The 24457-nt window shown below is 38.8% G+C and overlaps 1 long non-coding RNA gene across 2 annotated transcripts in view; it reads right to left on the reverse strand.

The window, feature by feature from the left end:
* Positions 1-24457, reverse strand: part of LOC112662716 (uncharacterized) — a 95277-nt gene that overhangs the window by 50143 nt on the left and 20677 nt on the right. For both annotated transcript variants that reach the window (XR_007404349.1, XR_007404348.1), the window contains exon 2: positions 19479-19593. This is a non-coding gene — a long non-coding RNA (uncharacterized LOC112662716). The remainder of the gene's footprint in view (positions 1-19478; positions 19594-24457) is intronic.

Here is a 24457-nt window from a genome sequence, read left to right on the forward strand (position 1 = left end):
CCCAGGTCTTTAAGATTTCAGAGCTAGAACTCTGCCATTTAGTTACCTTCCTGTCACTTGGTTCTTCCTCCTTTACTGACAGATGGTTTCAGAAGAGTTTGATTTATAAAAAAAAAAATCAAGGGATCCCTGGGTGGCGCAGTGGTTTGGCGCCTGCTTTTGGCCCAGGGCGCGATCCTGGAGACCCGGGATCGAATCCCACGTCAGGCTCCCGGTGCACGGAGCCTGCTTCTCCCTCTGCCTGTGTCTCTGCCTCTCTCTCTCTCTCTCTCTGTATGACTATCATAAATAAATTAAAAAAAATTAAAAAAAAATCAAAAACCTAACGGGGGTTGAAGTTATGGGCCCTAAGCATCACCCACGTGTCTAATTAATGGTTACAATCCATCACATGGAGCCCTGGCATGAAGTAGTAAGGTGTTAGAGTCCAGAGCTGCCCCAGGCCCTGAGATGCACTCATCTCTCCAAGCCAGCTGGTTACCTACAGGAAATCCCCTCCCTGCAAACACCAGCCAGACCTGGAAGCACAGGGGTTGCTTCTTGTAGCAAAGCCAGTGGACCTGGCAACTTGGGCAACAGCAGCTGCTAGACTGTCAGCTTTCAAGTAGTAAATATCTCTTTCCTTCTCAGCCTCCCCTCCTGAGTGCTGCAGTGTCAGGATAGGGGCAGGGTTCTTTGGCCTGGTCACTGATGACAGCAGTTCATCTCGGGCAGCTAATTGCTCCATTCTCCGAGTGACCCTTTTATCTGTTCCAGGTCAGCAGGGTACCTTTTCCCATGGGAAGCCAGACAGACTATTCCTTACTAAGGGCTGGCCTGGTTGGAGAGCAGCACAGGGCCCCTGGGGAGAGCCAGGGAAACAGTCTCAGTGCCAATGGGCTATGGGGCTATCCCATTTTAGCAGGGATGTCACAGCCAGAATTCAGCACCTAGAAGGCCAGCAACCTGTTTCACTTTTCCTCTCCTTCTTCTTAGATTAAAAACAAAAAGACCAAAACCTTCCAAACAACAACAAAAATAACATAACCATGGTTATTTTTTCCATTGTTTTACCAATTCCTGTCATAGAAAACCTAGGTTTGAATTTCTATTGCACCAGACCCCGGCTGTGTGATTTGAGGCAGATGGCCTCCCTTCTCCCAACCTCTGCCTTTCTTGCAGTTAAGCTGGGTAGCATTATAAATGCAGTTAAGCATTTATCTGAGGCCACATGGCTAATGTGGCACAGCTGGGACTCTATCCCATGTCTTTTTTTGGTATCAAAACCCATGTTGTTGCCTCTTAGAGAGGGACTGACACACAGTAAAGGCTCAGAAATTCAGTTCTAGGACTCTGCGTTGCCACCAAAGTGAAATTGTGAAGGGGAAATAGTATGTGCTAATTGTTCTCAGCGTCACTCTTTTCTGTCTTCTTTAATTTCAGGTACCTCTGCCCTTCTTCCTATTATACCTGCTTCTTAGAAAGAGCCTGCAATTTGGATTCTCCTGAAATTCTTGGACTTGGGCACCAGCTCTGCCACTTATTGGCTGCATAATAGTGGATATATCACTTCTACTTTCTGCAATTCTATTTCTCATTTTTAGAAAGAAAAGGCTAGGGGTGCCTGGGTGGTGCAGTTAAATGTCTCACTCTTGATTTTGGCTCAGGTTGTGATCCCAAGATAGTAAGATGGAGCCCCGCATCAGGCCTTGCACTTGGCATGGAGACTGTTTGGGATTCTCTCTCTCTGTCCCCTTCCCCGCCTCTCCTGCCTCCATGCTCACATGTTCTCTCTCTCTCTCAAATAAATAAATAAATAAATAAATAAATAAATAAATAAATAAAAATTTTTGAGAAATAAAAAGAAGAGGCTAATGTAGATGATTTATAGGTTTTTCTTGGTTTAAAATAATAGGTTCAGAGTCAACTGGTTGGATTCAGAATCTCTAGGTGTGTAAACTTGGGCAAGCCCTTTCCTTTCCTAACTCTGAAGTTACTCATGTGTAAAATGGGAATAATGAACCACTTCCTTTATAGGTAGGGGAGAGGAAGTGTCAATGTGAAGCATTTCTTAGGACAGGGCCTGATGGGTAATATCTCTAATTTAAATTCTCCGATCAAAGTTCAAGTCGGTCATTTCCACGTCAGTTTGAATTTCAGTCATGGTATTTCCTTTGTTTGGGGGCAGTTGCTTTATAATGAGCTATAAGGAGATTTCAGTAGAAGGGAGGTATTCGAGGGGCTTTCCATGTTCCCTGAAAAGCATGCCACTTAGGCAGCTACTCTGACAACCTGTAAAAGGTATTTTGTGTGGAACAATTAAGTAGTTAGGCCAACAGGTCAGCTTTTTTTTTCTTTCTTTTCTTTTTTTTTTTTTTTTCCAGCAGAAGCTCTTTCTGGATTCCCAAGAACTGAATACCAAAGTCTTCAGTTTGAGTGTGTGTTGTATAGGAAGAGGAAGTTGGAGGAGTGTGGCTGAAGATGAAAACCCAGTCCTGGTCTGACATTTTCTTTTTAGAATTTAGAAAGGCTTCCCAATACTTTTGCTTTTTCTAAGCTCAGCTAGCTTGGCATTCTTATTCAAATCAGGCACCAATCAGAAGGGAGTGCACATCAGTCAGACACGTTTGCACGTATGGGCTTTAATTACCCAGTGCCTTTCGACCGTTCACACCCAAAGGAAATCACTGCGGTGGCGGATCTGGACCTTATTCTCAAAGGAAACATTCAGTGAATAGAAAGTGCAAAACCTGTGAAATGCAATGGAAATTGGCATGCAGACAGAGATGGGGGCAGGTCCTGGAAAATTGGTCAGGTGACTCTCAGAACCCAGCAGAGAACCTCCAAGTCCTCCACTGAACGCACTACCTTTCCCAAGAACCACTTACTAAATATTTCTGCTTGTGTTCTGTAAGCTTCCACAACAGAAGTATTTCTAATCATAGGAGCATAGTTTCATGTGATTCAAAAGAATCTTCTTAATGGATACATGGTTTAATCATCCATTTGTGGACTGAATCTCCACTATGCCATTTCTGCGCACGGGTCTGCTAATCTCTGCTGGAATGTCTCCAGTAGCAGAAGACTTACCAGGCCCAGTCCATCTTTGTTCAACTATCTTAGAAAGTTCTTCCACTGTGAAGTGAAGTATTCTTGCAGAAGCTTTTGCTTCTAGAACCTCTTGGGGACATTCAGCACATATATCTCAATGTTTCCTAAAATTCAGTTATTCATACACCACTTTTCCAGTTGTTCTATATCTGTGCATTACCTATAATGCTATTGATATAATATTTTCCTTTTAATTGACTTGTTTTTTTTTAACTTAAATAGGTTTGTCCTAAGCAAAATGATCTGCGATCTCTAGTTTGAGGGGTGACTTTTTTTTTTATATTACATATAAGAATAAATATATGTACCAGGTAAAACCATCTGTGGGCTGTGAAGGGAAGCACACTACTGTACCAACTAACAATGCTTTATCATATTTAATTAAATGAAATAAGTTGGGTGAGAATTAATAGTTCATCAAGTACTTAATATATCCCAGGTACAGAGTGGGTGCTTCATATATGTTATCTCAGTGAATAGCTTAGTGCTTACAATAGTCTTCTGAGCTCAGTGTTATTTTTGTACTTGTTTTGCAGATTAAAAAAAGAAGAAGCTCAGAGAGAGGGAAATATTGCCTAAAGTTAGATGCTTAGCGAATGAAAACATTAGGATTTGAATTCATGTCTTCTGGTTTCAAATGCCATGTTTTGCTCGCTGGGCCACATAATGACCAGAAGTTTTATTTACCCCAGAAAGAAGGTAATTCCAGCAGTTTGATGCCTTTGCTTTATTGTCCTAGCCACTGCGGAAGAAGATACCTTTGTCTCCAAACAGCTTACTGCTGATTAGAACAGTTGTTTGTTCTTCAGTGAGTGCTCCTAAAGGCTCTAAATAGACAGCTTAGTTGACAGACATATATGTGGCAGCTGTATCTCAGCCACAGGTCCTTTCTTTTGAAAAATGTCTTGGTCTGTAATCAAGCCCAAGGCATGCCAGACACAAATAACACAGGTCGTTATAAAAGTTTGCGATGGGGCGGAGAAAGGGACAGGAATAATTTCTCTAGCATCCTAAATCTAATCCTTTCAACCATTCTTGTGCTGCTTTGAAAGGGTATTGTGTACCATGAAGTGTGCTCAGAAGGTAAGGACAAATTACAGTAAACGTATAGGAGATACTTGCTTACTCAGTAGTGAGAAAAAAAACCTGTTATAGCCACCCAAAATCCTCAGGCAAAGAGAATGACATCCTTTTACCCTTTTCTTCTGTTATTTCTAGCACATTAGAGTGCTCACGTGCAGGGTTCTTCAACAGCTCTAAAGAATATTGATATTGAATAATATCTTAGGGGTGCCTGGGCAGCTCAGGTGATTAAGCATCTGACTCTTGATTTGAGTCAGGTCATGATCTCAGGGTCATAAGATTGAGCCCATGTCAGGCTCTTACTTAAGACTGCTTAAGATTCTCTCCTCCTCTCTCTCTGCCTCTCCTCCCTTTCTCCCTCTCTCCCTCTCATAAATAAGTAAATAAATAAATAAAATCTTAAAAAAGAATTCCATGAAGAAAGATTAGTCCCATGACCCAATAAATTGGGGAAGTGGTCCGTACTATATTCTCTTTCTGTTGATTTGAAATTAAAGGCTCTGAGAAGAGATTAACTTTGTTTAATCCAGTGTGTCCCCAAATTATCTGACCACTGTCAGAAAAAGTTGAGAGACTGCAATGGCCAAAAGAGGTTTCTGGATGTTCTTCCAATTGAATATGAAGCATTAGCTGCCTCGTTCTTTTGGCTGATTTGATTTTATAGGGATCTTGGCCTTTTATTGTCTTTGACCAAGCTATTTTACAGATCCATAAGTTGTAGGCAACTAATGGTAATGCCAATGATTCTTGTTCTTGCAAGTGCAAATGCATTTTTTTCTCCCAGTGAGGTTGCAAGGATGTGTCTGCTAGCAAATTTATTTCAGCATTTCTGACTGCTTGTATGTGTCTGCTCTCTGGATTCTCCTTTGTACTCGTTATTTTTTGTTTTTTGTTTTTTTACATCTTGTTCCCTCATTATTTAATGAGCTAAATAAAATCTTTGACACATTTTAACTTTATATTTATAGAAGCACAGCTTTTCTCTTTTCTAAAAATTATGTTTTCAATACCCAGAAACTCATGAGTTTTGTTTCTAATTTTGTCTCTCAGCATACCTATCTATGCATCTAGCCACTGTGGCCTACCAATGCTGGCCCCTAACTTCTCTTTGTCTTTCAGCTCAGTACTTTTAAGTCTGAATCTTGCTCTACTGAAAGTAACCAACCACTCTCTGGTCGTTGGACTCTTTCTCCTGCAATGCCTGCAGGCCAGTTAGCCTCAGGATATGTAGCATTCAACATGGTTTCTCTACTGGCCCTTCCAAGAACATATTTTTTATTTTCCTCTTCATTGGCATCATTTTCTACTTTTCTTGAGCTGTCATCTTCCAATCTTACCGAAATCCTTCCTATCTTTCTATGTAGCTGTCTTGAGCTATCCCAGCCTGAATTACTTTCTTCCTCCACTGAAGTGCCTGAACGTATTTTTATCACTCCTATAGCTTTCTTCACATACTTCCTCATGCTATTCATGTACATTTAAAAAAATCAACAAATTCCAGAAAGGAGAGATAATTCTTTATTTTTTTTTAATGGAAGAATCATATGATCAGTCCTGTATGTGGATTTGTTCTCACCAACTCAGTAAAAATGGAAACAGTAATAGTGTATGTACATGTGTGTGTCCATGCACACAAGTGATTTATTAAGAAAGGGCTCCCAGAGGAGAGCCTCGTGAGTATAACAGGAACCATGGAATGGGAGGAAGCCAGACAAAGGTGAGACAAAGACAAAATCTTTCAGCAGCTACCTTCCACTTGATCCTACAGGGAACTATGGAACACAAACTGTGGCTCAGAAGTGTCCTGACCACGAAGCACCCATGAGTTGTTAGGTTAGGGCCACCCAGTCATGTTCCAGGCATTTGCAAGTGCAAAGTGGCTCAAATAGCTGGAGGGGAGACCTCCAAAGATATGACACAGTGATGGTTGTTAGAAGCAAAATCATACAGAATTTATAACCCTTTTATACACAAGGGTGTATAAAAATGTTAAACAGAAGTCTTATAGGATCTAAGTGGAGCACCAGCATTGCCCATGACAATTGTTCTGCTTCATAAAAAATTTCAAAATTTGTGATAAAATATATACAACATAAAACTGACCATCCTAACCATTTGTAAATGTGGTTCAGTGGCATTAAGTATATTCACATTGTGCTACCATCACCACCATCCATCCACAGAACTCATTCTTGCAAAAATTGAAATGTTTTACCTAAGAAGCAATAGCTCCCTATTCTTCCCTCTACTCAACTCTTAATAACCATCATTTTTTTCTATTTCTATGATTTTGGACTACTCTAGGTACTACGTATAAGTGGAATCATACAAAATGTTTCCTTTTGGGGAACTGTAATGCTTTTAAACAAATGGCAATAATCTTTTAAAAATAGTGCCTTAAACTGTTTACATCACAGAAATGGCCTCTCCAGACCTCTCTTATTCTTAATGGGTACTGGAGACCCCTCTTGTTCTTACCAGCAATTTCAGATAATAGATCAAGAATGAGCCCAGGAAGATCCTGATTTAGCTGGAGCTATAAGATTCCTTATGTGGCTATGAGAGCATATCACCCTGATACCTCTTAAAATGCAGATTCCAAGGTTCCTTTCCAGACTTATGATTCAGAATATTCAATGTTGAGAGTACATATTCTGTGTAAGAAAATTCTTTTTCCGTGTGAATTTTGTGTAGCCAACAAAAAGTATTTTCACAATCACCAATCTTGAACATTACTTTTCAGCGTTGTTTTGAAGGCACTGAATTCTTCCTAGAAATGGCACTTCTCATAGGACCCCATTGCCCAAATACAAACAGGCAGGGCTGTTCAGATGATGGCAGATGGCCTTAAGATTTGGTCACATTTCACCTTCCTCTGTAATTCCTACTATTCAGCTTCAGAGCTACAAGGCTTTTTGGAAACAGCTTGAAAACTAATGATCTAAAAATATATATTGGAAGCTTTTTTCTACCCATGTGTGATAGTTGAAAAATATCTCTCCACCCTATCCAAGATTTCCATACAAAGTCCCTGGAACCTATGAATGTCACCTTATTTGGGAAAAGGGTCTTTGCAGATGTGATTAAGTTGAGTTTGAGAGGAGGGCATTGCCTGTTGGCCTTGAATGCCATCACAATTGTCCTTACAAGAGGAAGGAGAGGGAGATTTTAGGTTGAGGAGAAGACACAGTCACACAGAGGATAAAGCAATGTGAAGACAGAGGCCAATTTTTGATGCCACCACAAACCTGTGAAAGCTAGGGCAGTCACCAGGAGCTGAAAGAGGCAAGAAATGGATTCTTCCCTAGAGCCCTTGGAGTCAGTATGGCCCTGCCAGATTTTGGACTTGTAGCTTCCAGAACTGTGAGGCTGGTTTGTTGGTTGGTTGGTTGGTTGTTTTTTGTTTGTTTGTTTGTTTTTAGGATTTATTTATTTATGTGAGAGAGATTGAGAGCACAAGCAGGGGAGAGAGAGAGAGAGAGAAACCTGAGCAGACTCTGGGCTGAGTACAGAGCTCAACATGGGGCTCAATCTCACAACTCTGAGATCACCACCTGAGCTGAACCAAGAGTTGCCTGCCTAACTAACTGAGCCACCCAGGTGCCCCTGTGAGGCTATTATTTTAAGCCAGTGAGCTAGCAGTGACTTGTAGCAGCCACAGGAAACTAATATGCCATGTAATTAAAAAATAATTTTCAAAGATATTAAAAATTTCTATAGCTACTTTCTGTGAAAACAATTGTTGATTATTGTCATCCGCTCCCTTTGCAGAAGGATGGGCCCAATACTAACATCTTGGATTGGCACTGAAATGGAATCAGAAAACTTCCTGTCTCTTTCTTCCTTAGGGAAAATAATGAATCTCTGTCATTTCAACTAGTTTGATTTTCAAGTGTTTCTCTATCAACTTAACCTTTGGAGAAAGTTTCAGAGTACAAGCCCTTTTCCCCGTCAAATTTTCCCCTTCAAGGACTATATTTTGTTTTCGCAGTATTAATCCGTTTATATAAATTCTGTCTTGGGGAGATGGAAATGTAAATGCCTTGGAAAAAAAGGAGTCTATCTGCAGTAAGAGATAATGCACCCTTTTATTTTGTGGAAATTAAACTACTACTGAGTTCACATAATATAAATATTTAAGCCATTAAGTGGCATTTTATGCAAATCAATAAATGAGAAGGAAACAGCACTTGCAGAAAAATAACTTTGCTTTTATAGAAGTAGCAAGGCCAGTTTTAGTCAGCTCTCATGTATAGGATAATCTTTAGGGTGACCACATTCTCTAAGTCTCAAAAAATAAATTCTAACAGATACTTGAAGTCCTGGTGTTTATGTAGTACTTTACAATTTGTAAAATGCTTTTGTACTCATTTTCTCTCACATCATCTTGGCAAGTAGATAAAGCAGAGATTATCAGCTGCTATGGGTTGCATTAGGTTTCTGCCCCCCAGCCAAATTCACATACTGAAGTCCTAACTCCTGGTACCACGCAGAATGTGGTCTTATTTAGAAATAAAGTCATTGCAGTTAAGATGTTAGTCATAGTGGAGGAGGGTGGGTCCCTAATTCAATATGGTTGATATTCTTATAAAAAGAAAAAAAACTGAGCATAAACACACATAGAAGGAAGTCATGTAAGCAGACGCAGGAGAAAATGACTGTCTATAAGCTAAGAAACATCTAAGGCTTCTTGAAGCTGGAGGAGAGACTTGGAATGTATCTTTTTCTCAGAGCTCTCAGAAATAGCTAACCCTGCTAACACCTTGATCTTGAATTTCTAGCCTACAGAACTGTAAGACAATAAATTTGCATTCTTTAAGTCATCTGGGTAGTGGCACTTCATTTTGGTGTCCCTAGCAAATGAATATATCAAGATACTCTTTGCCAAGATCATATAAAGATGGATCTAGGACTAAAACCTGAATTTTCTGATTCCTTGTACAGCAATGTAAAAATTTCAGATTCTATTGATTATAGGTTCCAGAGCTGGGTTAGGGGATACGAGCTATTATCTGCAGGTGAGGAGTATCAAGAATAGCAGTTAAGTGGAATATCATCTGCTTCTAGGGTTGAGATGAGAAGCATAGAGGGACCCACGTAGGTAGCATATGCCAAACACAGTTATGAACTCTGAATCATAATAAGCAGCTGGGTTGTAGGGTTTGCAGGCATATCCTAAGGTTAACATTAGCAGTTGGTTTAGGAGTCAAGAAGGTATGGTTAATGGCTGGAAAAGTCAAAGAGTTGAGGGGTTAAAGCTAAGCTCACCCTTCCAGGTGCCCAAGAATTCACTGGATAGGGCAGAGGAACTCTGTCATCAAGGTGCAGGGATCTGAGGCAGCTCAGGACATTCTCCGGTGATTCTGTCTAGGGACTATTCCTTGGGACTTAGAGGCAGCACATTCCTATAAGCAAGAGATTCCCCTCTGGGAGCATATTAATTATCTTTGCTTGTGACTTTTTCCCCACATATTTCTTGTTTTCATTTGGACACATGATAGGGAAATAATAGGTTTTAAGAAAGGATGTATGCTAGCTGACATTCTCTACTGGTCTCTGATGGGAGCCTGGGTGGATGCTCACAATTGAAGACAAATGCATGGTTCCCTGCCTCCTGCCTTTTAAGGAGTAGGTGCAGATAAAGCCTGCTGGTGCTCCCTGAAAGTCGGTTGTGTATGTGACGAGGACAAAATGCCCGATCCAATGGGAATCGTGTGAGGTAAGGTTCTTTTGGTTGCAGGGAAGAGATTCAGGCTACCTTCAGGAAGGGGTTATCATATTAATTCATGGATGAATAAAGAAGACAAAAATATTGGCCATACTGTTGATTTTTTCAGAGGCTTGTATATGGTCTGAATACTGGGGAGATCCAGCACCTCTTTGATGTCATGCTGTCCATCAGCAGAGTAGCTTCCTAGATCCCTACTCATATCCTCTGCTCATCTTTCTTTCTGTTTCTGTGATTCCTGCCAGTAGAGTCTACAGGAAACAGAAAATCCAATGTATGCCAGAGATACTGTGACCAGTAAAAGTTCTGAGGCAGAGTAAAGAGCATCTCCCTACACAAAGGCAGAAGGTAGTAGGCAGTCAGATGACTGATTCTTTGAATAATGGCAAAAGGATTTTGTACCAAGAATTTGAAGAAACAAAAGCAGGCCAGCCTCAGATTCAGTTCACATTTGCTAAGGACTTAACACAGGCTATGCACTATATTCCATACTTTTATTTATTTCATTTTAAAGCTGAAAGTAGAATTCCTTCGGAGGAGGAAATAATTTCTATTTAGGGAAATGCTCAGGCTGACAACTTTCCTGGATGTGTAAGAAGTCTTTCCTGCACCTCACTTTTTATGGGCAGAAGCCAGATATGGAAAGATCTAAGCCTCAGTTTAATAAAGCTGGAGAATAGCCAGCTTCCAAAGACAGTCCAGAAAGGAGGGGTATTGTTATAGCATTATATAACTTAACCATCACAATGACTCTGGGAGAGATACTATTATTACCTTCATCATAAAACAGAAGACTGTGCACAGCAAGGTTTAGTAACTGCCCAAGGCCATATAACCACCTGATGAAGTTTGAACACATTCTGTTTGATGGCAAAATCTGTACTTTTAACCTATAGGCTATATCAGCTAGAAACTTTTGCCTGTTAGTAAGTATCTAATATCATAAGAGAGAATAAGTCTTTAATGTCCCCAGGTAATTTTCCACTTGGCTTAAAGAATTCAACTCCTGGGGGCCTGGATGGCTTAGTTGGTTAAGCATCTGCCTTCATTCAGCTCAGGTTGTGATCCCAGGACCCTGGGGTCAAGTCGTGCATCAGGCTCCCTGCAGGGCAGGGAGTCTGCTTCTCTCTCTACCCTTCCCCCTGTTTGTGATCTCTCTCTCTCTCATGGGCGATCTCTCTCTCAAATAAATAAATAAAATCTTAAAAAAAATCCAACTCCCCTTTCATATTTCTAAGTGGCTAGTGTGGTTTGTAGCAATACAACATACACAGTGTTCTTGTAGACAGTCATCATGAGGGAGACTAGAGCATCATCTGCTTCCTCCTCTAAGAGAGGTGTAACGACAACAACGAAAAATGGCATCTCAACAGAGCTGCTTCCAGGCAGGCTTAAGCTTTTTGGCTTAGACTTGGCTTTGTAATATTTTATGACTGAGAGAGAAAGAGGCTGAAAGTTAATGGCTTTTTGAGATAATGCAGTAAACTCAAATGCTTAAGTGATTTGCAGGGAAAATACTTATCAACAGAAAATAGAAAACAGATTTTGCTTAGAAAGCATAAGCTGTTTAGAAATCTTACATTTGGACTGGATAGCCCATTGCTCATACGGACTTGTTAGTGAATTTTAAGCTTCTTGGCAGACTTACATTCCTCAGGTCAGTGGTAGGGATTGAGTGTCAAATTTCATTTGTGGAAGAGACCATATGTTGGGCTCAAAAAGTATCAAAAATAGCTTTTAATTTGCTTCCCCTCTAAGCGGATTATATAGAATTTGATTTCCACGTTCTGAGGATCTTACTTCTAACCCAGGCACTATTACTAGACCTGTCAGAGGAAGGAAGATGCTCATGTTCTGCAAAGCCAAATCATCGTGTTTCCTTTGAATTTAACAGCAACAGAAGACAGGAACACTTTCTCTAGATACACTTTGCTTTAAATCCTGAAAAACCTAGAGATTTTACACAACTACCTGACTTTGAAAACAGAGGATTCCTGTGGGATGTTTATTTCTTTCATAACCAGAAGATGAATTGATAGTGCATAGAGTGCATATTCCATTCCTGGAATAGAGGAAATAAATAGACAATTTCCAAATGCTTTTGCAATAAATATAACTAAATTGTCTTTTAAAAAGCCAGACTAGTCAAAATAAGTGCAGTTATTTAAATAAATAAGTCATCTTTACAGGAGGAACAGTCTGGAAATGTTAGCTGAAGAAAGCAAAGAAGGAGAGAGGGAGAATGTTATTGGGTGTCAGTCTTCAAAGGCTGCAATTATCTGACAGTGCTTGCTTAAATTCTTCAGGAGGGTTTTAACTGTAGTGTATATCAAATGAAGGAGGAAGAGAATAAAATCTAGCCAACCATTGTACAATTCAGGATGCAGTCTGTATACTGTGACCAGGGTTCTTAGGATGGAAAACATTAATTTCTCTTAGTTTCTAAAAAGATTTTGGAACCTAAGTATCTATTTCCAGCTCTGTGGAAATGCATTTTTATTTATTTGTTATATTCATAAAACCCAATTGGTCCCATTTTGCCTTAGGCTGCACATATAATGCCATTTTAAAACATCCTGAATTAATAGCTATTTAGAAAAGTCCCTCAGAAACCTCAAGTTTTCCAGTGTTTTTGTATTTTTAAAAAGGAAATGCAGGCAGGGCAGAAGAAAAGAAAGAAAATGGAAAGCGGATCAAACTAATTGGCCACTCTGGTAGCTTGAGTGCTGAGTCACTCTTTTGTCATTTCATAAATGACCTGTATTGTAAGGTAATGTCTTTGGAACACAGTGGCTGGTCCTTAAATATTTGTCTTTCTTTGAAACTGTTAGAAGAAGAAACCTACAAATTGAGCAATAATGACCGTAACACTATTATTTATACATAATATTTTAGAGATTACAAGGCAAATATCACACGATTACATCCTAGTGGCTACTGGGATTTGTCCAAATGTGACCAGAAATTGGAGTGGAGTGGCATGGAAGGGAGGAGTGTGGGCCTTCACTGGTAATTACTCCTTATTTATTACTTGATTTCAGTCATGGTTCTTTTACTGTTGGTTGTTAACTTTAAAAGTTAAGAACTGAAGAAGTAAATAAAAGAAGAAATGAAGCCTTTCAGAAAAATAAACATGCAAATAACCAAAACTCTGTCTGAACTTTCAAGAGGTTGATGGATGCCTTATAGGCTGGCCATGGACCTACCTGCCTTAGAGAACTCGACCTCTTAGTACAAGTGGGACAGTACACAGCAGATAGCTCAGAGATTGCAGGTAAGGATCTTAACAGTTTTATTTACTGCTTTTTGCCTAATGTCTAGCACTTTAGGTGGTACACAATAGGTGTTTAATAGACCTTTAATGAATGAATGAAAATGAGACTAAATTCTAGACTATATCTTTTAACCAAGCACCTCAAAATATTAACATGATCATCTCTTGATTATTCAGGTCTAGTTTTGATTTTGAAGAATATTAGCAGGAAATGCTCAATTTGGGTCAGTTTTTTCTTCTTTTTTTACTCTTGCTATGCTCTCTTGTCTTATTCCCAACCAAGAGAGAACTTACAGAAAATAACTGGTTCTAATATCTAGAAGTCTTTGTGAATTTGAGTGAATCTTCTCTTTGCTGAAGTCAAAATGCTAGTTTAGTACCTTCTCTATTGATAACCCTCTGCGATGTTGGAGAAAGGAAGTGAGATATGTATGAGTTTTCTTTAAATAGGGCTATATGCTTTCCAAAGCATTCTAACTTAACTATTGGTGTAGGCCAGGGATAAGGGTTCGCCCTGTTGATCACAGTGGGAAGAGATGTACTATATACTAATAAATGATTAGTGGCCACAGTTTGGCCTGCCACTCAGGTGATATCTTAGGGCAGTATTTTACAATGGGGTTATCTCAGGCACAACTAGAAAAGAGATAAATTGGAAGAGCTAGTCGTCTGCCTAATATAGAACAATGACTCCCCTGCTTCTTTCTCTTCTAACATCTTCATCTCCCATTATGTCATCATCATCCAAAACAGATCAGCCCACATTTCCTCACCAGGAGGCTGATGTTGACAACTGTCTGCCCAATATATTCTCTCCAAAGCCATTTTGTATCATCTGCAGTGGCAATTTGGAAGTTTAAGCTTCTTTCTACCTTCAGGAATGCCATTTAAATATTCACAACTGTTGTTCCTAATATCACAACATGCTCCCGTAAATCAGCACACCCATGAAAAGTTCCCTTCTCTGATCTTTGTTTTGTCATATGATTAAAGACATTTGCCCTGTTGTAAGACAAACTTGGTTTAAATCCAAGCTCTTCTTTTTACAAGCTGTATGTTCATAGGATTTTGACCTCCTGATACTCACTGTTCTTGTTTGCCAGATGTGGCTAATAGGATATTCTCACAGAAATTTTGTAAAGTATAGATAAGCAAACGTCTACACAGCACTTAGTGTCATACCTGATCCTGGGAAAGGGTTTATAAATGTTAGTTGCCACTGCTCTTGTCGTTGATTCTGGTGAGGTTTGTTGAGGAAGCTGTCCTGAGACTGCTAGTCAGTTCTGAGTTAGAGTGAGCACTGTGACCTAAAGCAAGTGAGTTTCCTCCAGGGGACTCCAGCTAGGTCTTCAATCAAAGAAAAGAGGTTCAGCTGTCTGCCAGTGTTGATGTCTGACACTCTGAGACTTTTTTTTTTTCTTAAGGATGCTTAAGGGCTTTCTTCTTCCTGGCTCAAGACGTACAGAAGTTTCATCAGGGGCTAAGTTTCTTAATATCCAAGGAATTGATGAAATAAACTCTTTCTTAAAGTAGAACTTACAAAGAGCCCTAGAGCTCTCTGCCTACCCTATGAGAGGAGTTCCCAGATCTGCAACAAGACTGCTTTTGGTTCATACTAATTTTGCTGGCCCCAGAGTCTCTTTGTTAGTAGTTTAGAGCTTCTCTATTAGACAAATTGCTGCATCAGAAACTGTTAACCAATCTCCTCCTACCCATTTGATTAATCACTGCTCTCTACACCTTATGTAAAGCACATTACCTAATGCCTAGAGAATGTGGATCACTCCCAACTGGTGGGCTGCTCTCTGTTTCATCCTGGTTCTTCTGTTCCCACTAGTGCTGTTGTCTACTCGCCAAGAGTCAGTTGTGTTGCTGCCCATATCTGTTTATGCCAATTCTATTTGTTATGTAATCACATATTTCAATTAAATGTTTCACGACTGATTTAATATAAGTACAAAAAGAGAGTTGTTGGTTCCATAAATGTTTTGGAAAAAGTTTGAGTTGCTAAAAGTGCTATTGAATCACTTGTGGGCGCAACAACTCTGAAAGCCTTGGGGGTGGAGGGGATCATAAGCTAGAAAGAGTCTGCATTCAGTTGGTTTCACAAAAGTATGTACATTCTCACTCTGCTTTATAGAAAGCAACCCGGAAATCCTGGTAGATGATGCCTGTTTGAGTTGTTTATGCAAGAGACTTATTTAAAGTCAATCACAGCAACAAAACTTGGCCTACACCAAAAACTTAGGAATGGACCCAATTTATATATTTTAAGTTAAAATAAAAATGTAAGGTATGTGTGCATAATTTTAAGAATTTTCCAATTTCATCAGTATTTTTTATTAACTGATGAACTACCCATTTTTAATAATAAATTTATTTTTTATTGGTATTCAGTTTACCAACATACAGAATAACACCCAATGCTCATCCCGTCAGGTGCCCCCCTCAGTGCCCGTCACCCATTCACCCCCACCCCCTGTCCTCCTCCCCTTCCATCACCCCTGGTTCGTTTCCCAGAGTTAGGAGTCTTTATGTTCTGTCTCCCTTTCTGATATTTCCCACACATTTCTTCTCCCTTCCCTTCTATTCCCTTTCACTATTATTTATATTCCCCAAATGAATGAGAACATATAATGTTTGTCCTTCTCCGATTGACTTACTTCACTCAGCATAATACCCTTCAGTTCCATCCACGTTGAAGCAAATGGTGGGTATTTGTCGTTTCTAATGGCTGAGTAATATTCCATTGTATATATAAACCACATCTTCTTTATCCATTCATCTTTCGATGGACACCGAGGCTCCTTCCACAGTTTGGCTATTGTGGCCATTGCTGCTATAAACATCGGGGTGCAGGTGTCCCGGCATTTCATTGCATCTGAATCTTTGGGGTAAATCCCCAACAGTGCAATTGCTGGGTCGTAGGGCAGATCTATTTTTAACTCTTTGAGGAACCTCCACACAGTTTTCCAGAGTGGCTGCACCAGTTCACATTCCCACCAACAGTGTAAGAGGGTTCCCTTTTCTCCACATCCTCTCCAACATTTGTGGTTTCCTGCCTTGTTAATTTTTCCCATTCTCACTGGTGTGAGGTGGTATCTCATTGTGGTTTTGATTTGTATTTCCCTAATGGCAAGTGATGCAGAGCATTTTCTCATGTGCGTGTTGGCCATGTCTATGTCTTCCTCTGTGAGATTTCTGTTCATGTCTTTTGCCCATTTCATGATTGGATTGTTTGTTTCTTTGGTGTTGAGTTTAAGAAGTTCTTTATAGATCTTGGAAACTAGCCCTTTATCTGATACATCATTTGCAAATATCTTCTCCCATTCTGTAGGTTGTCTTTTAGTTTTGTTGACTGTATCCTTTGCTGTGCAAAAGCTTCTTATCTTGATGAAGTCCCAATAGTTCATTTTTGCTTTTGTTTCTTTTGCCTTTGTGGATGTATCTTGTAAGAAGTTACTGTGCCTGAGTTCAAAAAGGGTGTTGCCTGTGTTCTCCTCTAGGATTTTGATGGAACCTTGTCTCACATTTAGATCTTTCATCCATTTTGAGTTTTCCTTTGTGTATGGTGCAAGAGAGTGGTCTAGTTTCATTCTTCTGCATGTAGATGTCCAATTTTCCCAGCACCATTTATTGAAGAGACTGTCTTTCTTCCAATGGACAGTCTTTCCTCCTTTATCGAATATTAGTTGACCATAAAGTTCAGGGTCCACTTCTGGGTTCTCTATTCTGTTCCATTGATCTATGTGTCTGTTTTTGTGCCAGTACCACACTGTCTTGATGACCACAGCTTTGTAGTACAACCTGAAATCTGGCATTGTGATGCCCCCAGCTATGGTTTTCTTTTTTAAAATTCCCCTGGCTATTCGGGGTCTTTTCTGATTCCACACAAATCTTAAGATGATTTGTTCCAACTCTCTGAAGAAAGTCCATGGTATTTTGATAGGGATTGCATTAAACGTGTACATTGCCCTGGGTAACATTGACATTTTCACAATATTAATTCTGCCAATCCATGAGCATGGAATATTTTTCCATCACTTTGTGTCTTCCTCCATTTCTTTCAGAAGTGTTCTATAGTTTTTAGGATATAGATCCTTTACCTCTTTGGTTAGGTTTATTCCTAGGTATCTTATGCTTTTGGGTGCAATTGTAAATGGGATGGACTCCTTAATTTCTCTTTCTTCAGTCTCATTGTTAGTGTACAGAAATGCCACTGACTTCTGGGCATTGATTTTGTATCCTGCCACACTACCAAATTGCTGTATGAGTTCTAGCAATCTTGGGGTGGAGGCTTTTGGGTTTTCTATGTAGAGTATCATGTCATCGGCGAAGAGGGAGAGTTTGACTTCTTCTTTGCCAATTTGAATGCCTTTAATGTCTTTTTGTTGTCTGATTGCTGAGGCTAGGACTACCAATACTATGTTGAATAGCAGTGGTGAGAGTGGACATCCCTGTCTTGTTCCTGATCTTAGGGGAAAGGCTCCCAGTGCTTCCCCACTGAGAAGGATATTTGCTGTGGGCTTTTCGTAAATGGCTTTTAAGATGTTGAGGAATGTTCCCTCTATCCCTACACTCTGAAGAGTTTTGATCAGGAATGGATGCTGTATTTTGTCAAATGCTTTCTCTGCATCTAATGAGAGGATCATATGGTTCTTGGTTTTTCTCTTGCTGATATGATGAATCACATTGATTGTTTTATGGGTGTTGAACCAGCCTTGTGTCCTGGGGATAAATCCTACTTGGTCGTGGTGAATAATTTTCTTAATGTACTGTTGAATCCTATTGGCTAGTATCTTGTTGAGATGAACTACCCATTTTGTCACAATGGATGATTACAGAGGGTTTCTACTGTCCATGGTACTCACCGTAATACATGATGCATCTGCTAGCCACAGCACAAGCTCTTTTGGGAACAATCATGTTGGCGGGTTATACAGGTTGATTCATAGTCCCTTACCTGGTCTTGAGCTCACAGTGTGAAGAAGGCACCTAGGGCTAAAGATACAGCCTATAGCCAAAGAAAATGTATGTGGCCATTGACCTATATTAACTAATACTTCATGGATAATTTTTCACAAACTGCTTTTTTCAATCTCCAAATGGCCCTTAAGAATTAGTAATTGTTGTCGCTGTTTTGCAGATGGAGCTGCTGGGGTTCAGAGAAATTTAATAACTTGGGCCTAGTCCCAAACAAAGTAGAGATGGCTAATGTGGGTCCTAGACTCCAAATCCTGTGATTTATTCATCAAGACTAATTTACTTCTTGATTTGGATGGTAACATCAACTGATCCAATCAGTCCTGAGATCAGGTCCCAAGAGCATTAACACTGAACTTTAACCAACTTGCCCTAAACATGGTTCTCATAGTCTTAAGATTTTAGTCAGTTGGACTAGTTTCAGGCAAACAACTTAATGCAGACCAAATTCTAAGCATGGGCTTCTAAGTCAGGGTTTGTGCTTTTAAGTTAAGGATTGGTCAAAGGAACACATTTGATGAGCCCCCAGCACCCTCCACTTTCCTGTGAGCTGTGCTACAGATGTTCTGTAAGCAAGGAGACACACTAAAACTTTCAAAATGAGCCACCTTAATGAGAGGGAAATGCTTTTGGCAATGCATATCATTCTCATTGTTGCAACACTTTCTCTTTTTTTGGTGCAAGATAAGAATCTGTCAGAATTTCCATTTTTCCCCCTGTATAAACTATATAATAGGAGTTATTTGATTAACTCTTTTTTCCTCTCATCTATAATTTGGGATATGGTATGTTGGCTCAGCTAGCATTGTTTTATCATTCAAATTACTGCTGACCATTTTGAGTTAGTATTGAATCAAACTCACATGTTTGCGTTTTGTTCTCCAGAATACTTGTGGAAAAGTACAGGACAAAGTGCCTGGCTTCTGATAAAAGCCAGAGAAAAAGAAAAACACCTTGGCAGTTTGAATGAGTGTTTTGCAACAATTTTTGTGTGACCCATCACTATTGGAATTACCAGAGGAACTTATTAACCACACATTTCTGGACTTTACCCTAGATCTACAAAATTAAATGCTGGAGAAATGGAACCTGGGATCCGTCTGAGAGCCACTGGCTTAAATGAATTATTTGGAACAATAAATATCTGTATCAGTTTCCTAGGCTGCTGTAACAAAGTACTTCAAACTCAGTGGCTTAAAACAATAAAAATTTATTCTCTTAGAGGTCTGAAGACCATAAATTTGAATTTAAATTGTCAATAGGGCCATTCTCTCTCTGAAGGCTCCAGAGGAGACAATCTACTCCATGCCTCTCACTTACCTTCTGGTGCTATAGTAACCCTGGATGTTCCTGGACTAGCAGGTGAATCACTCCAATCTCTGCATCCATGTTCACATGGCGTTCTCCCTGTGTGTCTGTGTCTCTCCTCCTCTTCCTGGAAGTATGCAAGTCATATTGGATTAGAGGCCATCCTAGCAAGTATGACCTTATCTTAATTTGATTATATCTGTAAAGTCCCTATTTCCAAATAAGGTCACATTCATAGCCACTGGGGACTAGGACTTCAACATATCTTTTTAGGAGAAACAATTCAATCCATAACATCTTACATATTTGCTGACAGGACCTTTATATCAATGGAAACAATACATATTTTATACCCTAATTGGGAAAATTGAGCAGTACTTATGATTATGAGAAATAAACTTTCAACTCAAAGTAGAGATACTTTTTATTTCATGATAGCCATTTGAAATGCTGAAAACTTTTTTAAAGTGCGTTTTCAATCTTTTTCATGTAAAGAACTCTTGAATTTCTTATTTTTCAAATAATTTTTCTACTAGCTGGAAAATAATAGTGAATTTTTCTTTTTTGTAATTTATTCTAGAATCCCCACTAGATCAGTGCCTCATCCTATAGTGGTTAGTACTCTGCATTGTGTAATTTATTCTAAAGAAAGACATTATATGTTATTAATTGCATCCATATTCATCCATAAATATTCACAACAAAATGATTGGTAAGCGTTTGTATTGTGACGTAAAAATATTTTTTCTTATTAGAGATGTTTCCATTGCTAGGATGCATTTATTAATATCAAATTTCCTGTTCATATTTTTCCCAGCTTTATGAGAACTTAATTGACATATAGCATTGTATAAGTTGAAAGTATACAACATGTTGATTTGATACATTTATATATTACAAAATGATTACTACCATAGTGTTAGCTAACACAGCCATCACACATATAATTACCATTTCTTTTTGTATTGAGAACATTTAAGATTTACCCTCTTAGTAATTTCAACTATATGTGGTATTATTAACTATAATCATCATGTTATATATTAGATCCCCACTGTACATTTTTGTCATATAACTTCAAGTTTGTGTCCTTTGATTGACATTTCCTCATCCTCCTGCCCAATAGTTAACAGCACCATTCTCTCTTTCTCTGAGTTTCTCCCTCATAGTGGAGGAATTTGTGTTCTAATGGTAGAGACTGGTAAGTGAATTAGACCTTACATACAGAGGAGAAAGTATTATGGTGAAAGTACAGAAAACTGTGGGGAAATGTGGCGGGTGAGAGAGGTAAGAAGATAAGCAAAGAATGCTTCCCTAAGGGGTTAAATTTTGAGTAGGAGGTTGAAGGAAAAGTAGAAATTTTTCAAATGCAGAGCGTGGGAAGGGTAGACAAAAAATTGGTGTATCTGGAAAACATCCAGGGGCTGGTGAAGATGGAGCAAAAGGAATGATGAGTGGATGCTGGGAGATAGAAAGGTTGACAAGGTTGCATCACTAAGAGCTTGTGTATTTTGGGTAATTTGCCCATTTTTCTCTGGAACAGAATTTGCTGAACATTGAATACTATATGATATGGAACTCTATTAAAGAAAGGAAGGGCTCCTCCTGGTAAAGTTCTTGCTAAACCCTGCATATTATTGTACTTTCCTTTCTTATAGATTGACAATTCTGTTTCAGAATCAAAGGTTCTAAAATGTCCTGTAGAAAAAAGTCTACTTTACTTTAACTTAGCACTTCCCAAACTTCCTTGATAATGAAATTCCATTGTGGAAATGTGAATCTAAGTATTTCCTGGGCCTGCATCAAAATAGCCTAAGGGGACAGGCAGTCTAAGGGAAGAGGAGTCAGTGATAAACTCAAGAGTAACTCCTGAAGAGTGGTTAAAAAGCAATCTCATAATAGTCTCTAGTGGGAGGCGTTATAAGGCTGCTCCTCTGTAGTAAGAAATAAGACAGCAGCAGGAGGAATAACAAAGAAAATTATATTAAGGAGTGTAAATGATCCTAAGGTTAAGGAATTTTTTTTATAAAGACGATTTTAATTTAAAAACAATTGATTATAAAGGCAATACATATTCATGGGTGAAAATTATTAAAACAATATAGAGTAAAACAAAACATGAATTATTTTTATTCATATGTGTTTATTTAAAAATGTGATCATCCTTTACCGTTTCCCAAGTTGCTTTTCACTTAAATATATACTTCGACCATATGTGTACACAGAGCATTATCACATTGTAATAGCATGCCATAATTCTTTTATTCAAATCTTTAAAGATTTTCTAATTATTTCTTAGGTTTGATTGTTTCAAATAGTGCTGTACTAATTATCCTTATACATATGTCTTTGATACATGTACAACTAGTTTCTAGAAGTAGAAATCCTATGTTAGATACAGGCAGAGATTGCTAGTTGCCTTTAAATACCCATTATTCCCTACTCCTTTAATAATATAACTTTACATTTATCTCTAGCAGCAGTGCAGCCAATTAAAGACTACATTTTCCAGCCTCTAGTGCAACTATATATGGCTGTGTGATTTACTTTTAATCAATTAAATATGAGCTCAAGTGGTATATAATTCTTTTAAGAAGTCTCTTTACTAAGAAAAAAGCAAATCTTTCTTTTGCCCTTCCTCTTTTATGCTGACTGGATTTGAGTATCCTCTTGGATCATGAGGTGACATGCTAAGGACACAGGGGTACAGCAAGACTGAAGAAGTCTGGGTGTCTGATAACTTAAGAAGGCCACCATAGTAGCCCTGGAAGGCTTTCCTCTGGGTTTCTTTAACATAGAGAACTAATTTCTATCTTGTTTAAACTACTACATTTTTTTTCTCCAATTACATACTCTCAAATGAGATCCTATCTTAATGGAATAAGATACACATTGAAAAATTGGAAAATAATATCCCAATGTGCCAAAAGGGGATTATACCAGCATACACTCTGACCAGCAGTGAATGAGATAGCCTGGAAAAAAATTAAATTTGGTACAAATGATGTGGTCCTTATCATTTTCTTCAGGAGAATTTTAGGGGCTTTCAGAACTTTTGTTGTAAGCCTCCAAACATACCTAAGTCAATAGCATTCAATAAAAAGACAGTAAAGTCATAGAAATTTCTAATCGTATCTTGATTTAGTCACTTAAAAACTATGTGACTGTGAACCTGAGCTAGTTTAGAACTCTTTAGAACCTCAGTTTTCTAATTTTTAGAGTTAATAACAGTACCTCTTTGTGTTATAATGAAAAGTAAATAAGGTAATTCAGGTACTAAGCATAAACTCTTGTAAGACACACAACAAATGTTAGCCATTATTATTATTTGATAAACAAATTTAGTACTGCTTTTGTAAGCTATCATGTGGAATACAGTTATGGAACCCAGTCCTGTAACCAAGTAGCTCAATAGACTAATGCGGGGTGGGGTGGGACAGAAAGCAGGGATCTCAAAAAGAGAAAGTACACAATCACAGGAATTAGGGTAGAGGGACTTACTTCTGTTTGGGAACAGGGTGTCAAGAAAGGCATATCAAAGGCTTTGAAGGATGGGGAAAGTTCCAATTGGCCGAAATATCAGAGGACTTCATTCTAAACCAGCCAACATGGCAGAAAAAAAAATTGAGATGGAAAGACATGGGTTAACTAGTGAGCCAGGTGGTTGAGGTACAGGGAACATGCAGGGTAGATAGAGTGTTAGCAGGAATATAAGACCAGATCCTAAAGGACCTGTTCTCATTGAACAGTTTGAATGAATACTTAATGCATGGGAGTCAATGGAAGACTTTAGTGTGAATGTAAGGACAAACAGATAAGAGGTGTGCTATGTAAAACTTAACCTGGCATTGATGTGCACCATTGATTGGACAGAGCTGAGGCAGGAGGTAGGGCTTGGAAGCTATTGCCTAGTGTTGTGTTGTCACAGTGGGAACAAATAGGAACATATCTCTACACAGAACATCCACTGTTACAATATTTCCTAATTACCATTTGGAAAAACCAAGAAGTAGAGCAGCCCTATGTCTTCCAAGGTTGATAAATGAGTCAGTAATGAAACCATTAGCAAGTTGCCTTTGATTCCTACTCCTTATACCAGGGCAAGTTTGTCTCTTAGCAACACATTTTGAACCTGGCAACACTCAGAGCTCTCTGGAGGGAAATGTGAAAGTTACTTTGATGTGAGGAAGTGTGACTATAGGGTACGTGTTTGCTGGGCATGTGCTGGATCCCCAGATTTCACTGGGATCCAGTGAAATATACAGTAGGAAATATCGTTCAGTGAATAGCAAGTTCCTTTCTCCCTGCAATTAGAAATACAACATGGTTTAAAAATGTCTAAATTAGGCACTTACAGAAAATTACCTATTTTTGTTATTAAAGAAAAGAACAGCTAGGTATGAGAGATCACTTTCCAAAGATTCCAAAGAATAGCTACAAAGCAAAAATTAAAGTAGAATAACCCATTACCTGTCTAGGTACCCTCATTATCTGTCTAGGTACATTGACTTGTTCCATTTTGAGGGCCTGTACTGTCTTTTAAAATGTTATTTGTCTTTTGCTTAAGGTTGTGTTATATACAGGTAACTTCTTGATAGTTTTATATTGTCATTCATTCAACACATATTTATTGAAAAAACTTATGATATGCTAAGCGTTTTTTTTCCCCTAGGCCTTTGAGTGTTCTAAGTATGTATTTCACATAGTGAGGTTTGTTTTTTATATACTCTGCTAGCACTGTCAAAACTTGATGAAGAGGGGAGAGAGGCTTTGCAGAAAGACACTGAGGAGAGTCTTCTCATACCTGGCCAGCTAAGGCATGGTCAGAGCAGGTAAAGTTTTCTATAATGCATAATAAATTATCACAGATTTAGTGGCTTACAACAACACACATTTAGCATCCCACAGCTTCTGTGTATTATCTAACATTCCCAAGCCCATGAGTGGCTTGATTGGGTTCTTTGTTCGTTGGGTTCAGGGTCTCTCAAGGA

Source organism: Canis lupus, chromosome 20 (assembly GCF_003254725.2).
Source record: "Canis lupus dingo isolate Sandy chromosome 20, ASM325472v2, whole genome shotgun sequence".
Classification (NCBI taxonomy): Eukaryota; Metazoa; Chordata; class Mammalia; order Carnivora; family Canidae; genus Canis; species Canis lupus.